Source organism: Nilaparvata lugens, chromosome 11 (genome assembly GCF_014356525.2).
Source record: "Nilaparvata lugens isolate BPH chromosome 11, ASM1435652v1, whole genome shotgun sequence".
In the NCBI taxonomy this organism is placed as follows: domain Eukaryota; kingdom Metazoa; phylum Arthropoda; class Insecta; order Hemiptera; family Delphacidae; genus Nilaparvata; species Nilaparvata lugens.
In genome coordinates this window covers 38,499,544-38,507,127 of record NC_052514.1, presented here as the reverse complement: position 1 = coordinate 38,507,127, position 7,584 = coordinate 38,499,544, and positions in this window count along the sequence as shown.

Sequence of the window (7,584 nt, the reverse complement as noted above, 5' to 3'; positions counted from 1 at the left end):
TAGTTTTCAACTTACTGAGTAGAGTTTCTTATTTGAACATTACTTCGAGTTAAAATTCCCAACAGCTCTAATCCATCACAACCCGGTCGTGTGTTAATGGGGAGGATATTTTATATCCTTCTTAGAGAATCGACAACTATTTGTTGAAACACCGCCGATTTATGAAGTTACATCACATTATTATATTATCGTTATTCTAATTATTGCATTTCTATATTTATTCTTATTGATTTATTATTAATAAGTATTATAAAACTAGTTAGGTTTATTATAAACCTTTCAATAATATTTATGGTAGAAGATCCCTAGATTATGTAATTCCCTACTTATTTAACAGACTACCTCCAAATATTCGCGATTACTCTAAGAAGGATGTAATGTTGTATCTCAATAATAACAGCACAATCAATTTATAAAATTAATAATATTACAAACGTACTCATAATTTAAGAAACGTCAAGTTAAAAAAACGACAGCATAAGTTTACATTATTAGTATTTTTCAATTTTTGCTGGCTGAAGTTTTGAAATTTTCCTTTTATTGTCACTGCCGCCTGCCTCAACGATAAAAATGTACTATTACTTGTGTAAAACAATTTTCCCTTATTATTTCATTCCTTTTTAATTAATTTTCATTTTCCCCTTTTTTCATTACTGTAATTCTGTATCAAAATCTGATGTATATTTCTTATTTTATTTTTGCATTTTGTATCAGTTTTCTTTCATTTTTTACTTAAAATCTTTGAAGTGTAATATTTATTTTGTCTAAGTTTATTTATCTTTTTTAACTAATTTTTTTCCTGTAACTGGGCACCCGCCGAAAAACCTTTGGGTTTGGCAGGACCCTCAACTGTTTGAATTGTGAATAAAAAAAAAAATAAAATAAATAAATTTATACTTTGTGAAATTCGTTGAATAACTAGCACTATCGTCATTGAATGTAAATTAGTGTATAAGCCAGTAAATATTGTAACATACATAACTAAAGAGATCTAATCTAATCTCCATCTTTCTTTCAAAAATAAAGTAGTCACTCTTTCTCCCAATGCCTCTGGAATTTATCTTCTCTTACAACCCTCATAATATCTCTCATCCTCTCTTCCTCTCTCTCGCTCACTCACTTTCTCTCTCTCACTCCCTCAGGCTCTCTCTCACTCCCTCAGGCTCTCTCTCTTTGCCTCACTCCCACTATTTCTGAGAAAGGAGTGAGAGCACTCAATGACTCATTCTCTCTCTAACTCTATCAGTCACCCTCTCTCACTTTTCAACAGACACTACAGGTATTGAAGCATACACTCTCTCACTCTCAAGCACTGATATATATATAGTGATATTCACTGAATAATATCAGCATCCTTCATACCGTATATTAATGCTTCTTATTCAGCAAATGCTGACTTAGACAACCAATTCACTAATACTAAGACACTAAACTACTAAAATACTCATACTATTGCTTTGGAATACTAACACTTAAACAATAATGTACTAACACTGAAGCAATAATAGAGTGAGACACAATAATAGACGGGGGTTTCACTCTGTTAACTTATCGAGGTATATACATATACATATATATATATATAATATATATATATATAATATATATATATATATATATATATATATTTGTAGGTAGGGGGCGTTAACACCGAGTCCCGATATTGTACTTAGACAGACACTAAATTAGAATTATTGCTTCTTAGGAGTAGAACTAATCATCCACGCTTTCTTGCTCATTTTTTCGTTCTCTGGCTTCCTTTCTCCTTGTATTGTCTATCTCCTATTCTTCTCTCCTCTTTCTCTACTTTGGATTAATCGTTAGTTGTTTGAGTGGTTTGATTGTAGTATGGTTTGTGTTAATGGTTCTCATTTTATCCATTTCCACAAGATCATTAATTTTATATAATCTTATTACTAAACAAAAATCCAAATTGAATGCTGCAAAACACCCCGAAGACTTCTCCAACTACAAATATTGACAACAGGGTAAACAGCTCGATGGACAAGGGAGATTGAAAAAAAAACATGCATCGATGGGGCATTATCAGACACCACTCTCTGTGAATGTGGTGAGGAGCAAAGACTTACCACATCACTACAGAGTTAGTAGAATTGATGGTGATGTTGTGAAATCTCTCCATAATAAGAAAACAAAGATATTGTCAAATTTCACTGAGAATTTATTAAAACTTTAAAGCAGAACCATGTTTTCACGTAGTTAACCAACGCAGTACAGCTGATGATGCGTTGGTTAACTACGTGAAACCATGGTTCTGTTTTAAAGTTTTAAATGAATTTTTAGTGAAAATTGACAATATCTTTGTTTTCTTATCACTACAGAGTGTTCTTTGTTTAGATACCAGAGAGGACAACAGAAATTGCATGTAGCAGATGACGAGGCTTTACTCTTGCTCAAAAACTTGAGAATACTAGTATGAATTGTTTATAATGAAATTTAGTATGTTTGTTATGAAATTTTATAAGGTCATGGCCGCTCCAGTCCTCCTCTATGGTAGTGAATCATGGGTTACTACGAAGCCACTTGAAAGTAGAGTGCAGGCAGCCGAGATGAGATTTCTCCGAAGAACCAAGGGATGTGACAGAAGAGATCATTTCAGGAATGAAGATATTAGGAAAGAATTGAAAATCTGCAGCATGAATGAAAGAGTTACGGAGAATCGGCATCAATGGAGGGAGCATGTTCAAAGAATGTCAGCTGAAAGAATACCATTTAAAGTCTATAATTATCAGCCAGTGGGCAAAAGAGATGTTGGCAGACCACGCAAGCGTTGGCAATAATAGGATTTTTTTTATGTTTATTTGAATAATTGGCTAGATGTGAGTCGGAACAGGTTAAAGCCTAATCCTTGTTTGTAAGAAGAAGAAGAAGTTGAATTGTTTAATTTTTTCCATTTCTTTCTATTATTATTTGTCTCTGCCACTGTATCCATACGACATGATCTAGATGGAAATTCGATGAGTACTATTATTCGAAAATTATTTGACAGCCCAGGCGGACATTCAATTCGGATTTTCGTTTAATGATAATATATTATATGGAATACGTTATCCCACAGTAATACAAATATATGGAGCCTATCAATCCCAGATTGGAGATTCAATATGATTTTTATTCATGTGTGTGGTCAGCTCAAAAATCTTCTTCCATAAGGATTACATGTGAGCTTTAAAGGACCGTAGGAAAGAGTCCTGAAGTCTGATCATAAATTTGATAGGCCATCAACCTGCTCCTGAACATAACAAACACAACTAAACAAAAATCATCAAATTTGGTGCACAGATAAGAAGTTATTAAATGTCAAAATTTGAGGCTCAATTTTCATTTTATATAGATGATTTAACGGATATCGATCACCATAATTGGTACTGAATTACCCATTCTATAACAAAATAAATGATACCGTGATAAACTAATTCATAAATCAACTGAGAACTAGCATAAATAAATGAATTTATTCAGGAGATTCAAGTAAGAATAACTCACAGACTCCCACAATTACATAATTACATTTAATTTATTCAACCAATGCTGATTAAATATAATAAATTGCTGCTGTTGTATAAATTAGAATTGGAACCGTTTCAGGCGTAAACCTGTGGTACTATTATGTTAGTAGTGTAATTCTGAACGATTGATTGAATTGAATAAATTACTGACAAATATATAATAGCTTTCACAGTCATTGTACTCATTAGCCGTTACATAATAGTAATATATTTGTAGTTTCCACATCATAAGTCATAAGCCTATAGTCATAAAACTAAGATGTATGCGTCTCCAAGGTAAGTTAATTTGGAGAAATCATATGTATGGGCTTGGCTTAGTTCATCCTCTCTTTCTGTAATAGACATAGACACCCACGTCTATTAGTTTTATGACTGTGTGACATGAGTTATTGACATCAATTTCTTGTGAGGATGAAGAAAATAGAGAGAGAGAGAGTGAGAAAGAGGTATATAGAGTGAGGGTCTAAGGTGAATTCAGATTCAGATTCAGATTCTTTTATTCATGTGTTTAACAAAACATAATTCACTTACGTTCTAGCGTTAAAAATAAATACCAGTAGCGGTAAAATGACATGGTGAATCATATTAAACTGATGAATTCTACAATAATATTGAGCAAGAATAATGATAAAAAATGCAGAAGTTAAGATACTACTGTAATGTTTTCACATGAAACGGTGAAGTTTGGACCTTAAGAAGTCCATTCTCAGAGAGGGTATCAAGGATACCCTCCCCTTCAGCACTTAACCGTGAAAAAAGAAAGTTGAAAATTCAAACGAAATAATATGTCTAAGCGAAAAAAATGAAGAAAAAAATATTAATAAGTAAAAACCAAATCATAGAAACGATGAAAATCATTTACGTAAATCAATTAACAGAAAAAAGTAAATAATAATAAGGGGAAAAAATAAAGAAAAAGTTAATTCCCAATAATTAGAAAATCAATATGATATAATAATTGGAATAATGAGGGAGTGAAATTTATTATTAGAAAAAAGATATAAAGGAGAGAGAGAGAGAGAGGTTTATATAGTGAGGGTCCATGGTGAGGGAAGGAGAGAGAGAAAGAGGTACATCGAGTGAGGAACCATGGTGAAGGAAGGAGAGAGTGAAAGAGGTTTATAGAGTGAGGGTCTATGGTGAAGGAAGGAGAGAGAGAGAGAAAGATAGAAACAGGTATATAGAGTGAGGATCTAGTCTAGGGTGAGGTTTCTGTCAGCATACCTTAAAAGTTTGTTGTCAACGCTTTCCAATTAACTGAAAACTACTCAAGAAAGTCACGTATTGAAAATGATAATGATAGAAGTTTATTTAATTGGGATATCCACAACTTGAAATTGAAATATTTTTGATCCACTATTCTATATTAGGTAATATTATCTGCAAAAATAGAATTCTGATCACGGATCTGAATGAAATTCACTATCAGTCCATTTCAAAATCAAATCCTGATATATTCTGTCAAAGTTGTGATTATGGAATGTGGAAACAAAAAATGACATCGAGAAATTTACCTTCGACTGGAGAAGATGAAGATCAACTGTAGAATTGAAGAGCTATTGAATAATTTGTTAATTCTTGATTAAGAATCCAAATTTTCAACTCAATGTTTGCTTTTTTGTATTATTTTTCTCTCACAACCATTCTAATGATAAGTTATTGTTAAAATTACCTAATATTGGCGTCATTATTATACCTCTTTATCTACAATAAAGAAGTATAATATTCGATCATACTTCTACAATAAAGAAGTATAATATTCGATCATACTTCTGCAATGAAGAAGTATAATAATCGATCATACTTCTACAATAAAGAAGTATAATATTCGAAGTATAAAGACCTACTTCTTAATATTTTAAATAAGTGACGTTGTGAAGCTTTTACAAGCTCTAATGAATGAAGGAAACTGATATTTCAATACCACAAATAGGATAGGGTATTACAATGATATTAGAAGAATTATCATGTCCTACAACATAATAAATCTCTTTCATCACCACAGGAAAATTTATCTATCTGTCGATAGAATTCATCCAAAATATAGAGTTATCTATATATATATATATATAAAGCGAAATGGCACTCACTGACTGACTGACTCACTCACTCACTCGCAGAACTAAAAATCTACCGGACCAAAAACGTTAAAATATGATAGGTATGTTCAGTTGGCCCTTTAGAGGCGCACTAAGAAATCTTTTGGCAATATTTTAACTCTAAGGGTGGTTTTTAAGGGTTAAAAGTTCGTCTTTTAGCATGTATATTCTTCTTATTTTCTTAATTATAATTGAAAAATGTCCATACCATATACTAATATAGAACTATAATCTAGAGAGAGTACCTCTTCGAAACAGTTGTTAACTGGTAACTAAATTAATAATATTGTCAGGTTGGCATTAAGTTAAGTTGACTCTGTCAGGTTGGCACCAAGTTGAAGATTGACATGCATTTATCGCGGAAAAATTGATTGGGCACTGCTACTTCAATCAGAAGTATCAGTGACATCCTGGGAATATTATATTATTAGCCGTCAGGCTCGCTTCGCTCGCCATATCCGTTTAGCCAGACGTTTAGTCTGGACCCCCGACTGGATCGTCCTAACATATGATAAAAATGCTCAAATGAAAAATGCAGGCTAGCGAAGCGAGCCTGCTAATCTCATTATTAGACGATCCAGTCTGGGGTCCAGGGGCGGAGCCCCCTGGCTAGACGGATATGGCGAGCGAAGCGAGCCTGACGGCTAGTCTATGGACAAATCTATAATGAATCTATTGTATGTTGAAGTTGTTCACTTTATCTTCTATTGTTTCTTTCTTATTAATTTGTTAACAAACTATATTCACTCACAAGAACTACTTTTCAATAAGTTCTCAATTTCATTCTTCATAAAACCAGCTATTTTCAAAATAATCCACTTCGTGCATTCAATTGCACAATAATTCTATTGTGTTATTCACTTAATTCTGTCAGTATTCGTTATAAGTAACAGCAATAATCCCTATTCAACTAATACTGACTGTCAGCTGTATGGGTGTTGATCTGGCAGTATTTCCCGTTAAGTGAACGCAATGCACCTGATTCTAAAGATTCTGACACTTTGTAGTGAATCTCAGCATAGTCCACTTCAATCAATTTGCTAAACAATAGAATCCGGATAATGATCGGCTTCATTCAGGCAACCGGCAAATATATAAACTAATATACAGAGATAAATATAATATGGACTGCTCATTGCAGCAAGCGATCGTATTCGACGAATTGCATTATAGTAATGCCAGTCATGAAAAGTTCATTCACGTCTAACCTTTGCAAGTTATTTATATCAATGGTGAGTCAGCAGTTAGCAGAATCAGCTATATCGATCAGATTTGCGCCAATTGAATTTTATTTAATGAGTCGCAAGATTATTATAGGTGGAAGTTGAGTGGAGAAATAGGAGAAGAAGAAGAAGAATAAGAAGATGATGGAGAAGTGGAAAAGAAGATGACGAAGGAGAAGAAGAAGAAGGAGAAGAAGAAGAAGAAGATGAAGAAGAAGAAGATGACGAAGAAGATGATAATGATTATGATGATGACGATGGAGAAGGAGAGGGAAAGTGAAGGAGAAGAGGACGGAGGAGAAGAGGAAGAAGACGAAGGTGGTTAAGAAGAAAAGTGAAGAGGAAGAAAAAGACGGAGGAGAAAAAGAAGAAGACAGGAGGAGAAGAAGAAGAAGAGGAACAGGAAGAGGAGGAGGAAGAAGAACAAGAAAATGGGGAAGAGGAAGAAAATGAGGGAGAAGAAGAGGAGGAGGAGGAGGAGGAAGAAGAAGAAGAAGAAGAAGAAGAAGGAGAAGAAAATGTGGATGAGGAAGAGGATGAGGGAGAAGGAAGAAGAAGAGGAGAAGGAGGAAGAAGAAGAAGAAGAAGAAGAAAATGTGGAAGAGGAAGAAAATGAGGGAGAAGAAGAAGAGGAGGAGGAGGAGGAGGAGGAGGAAGAAGAAGAAGAAGAAGAAGAAGGAGAAGAAGAAGAAGAAGAAGAGGAAGAGGAAGAGGGAGAAGAAGAAGAAGAAG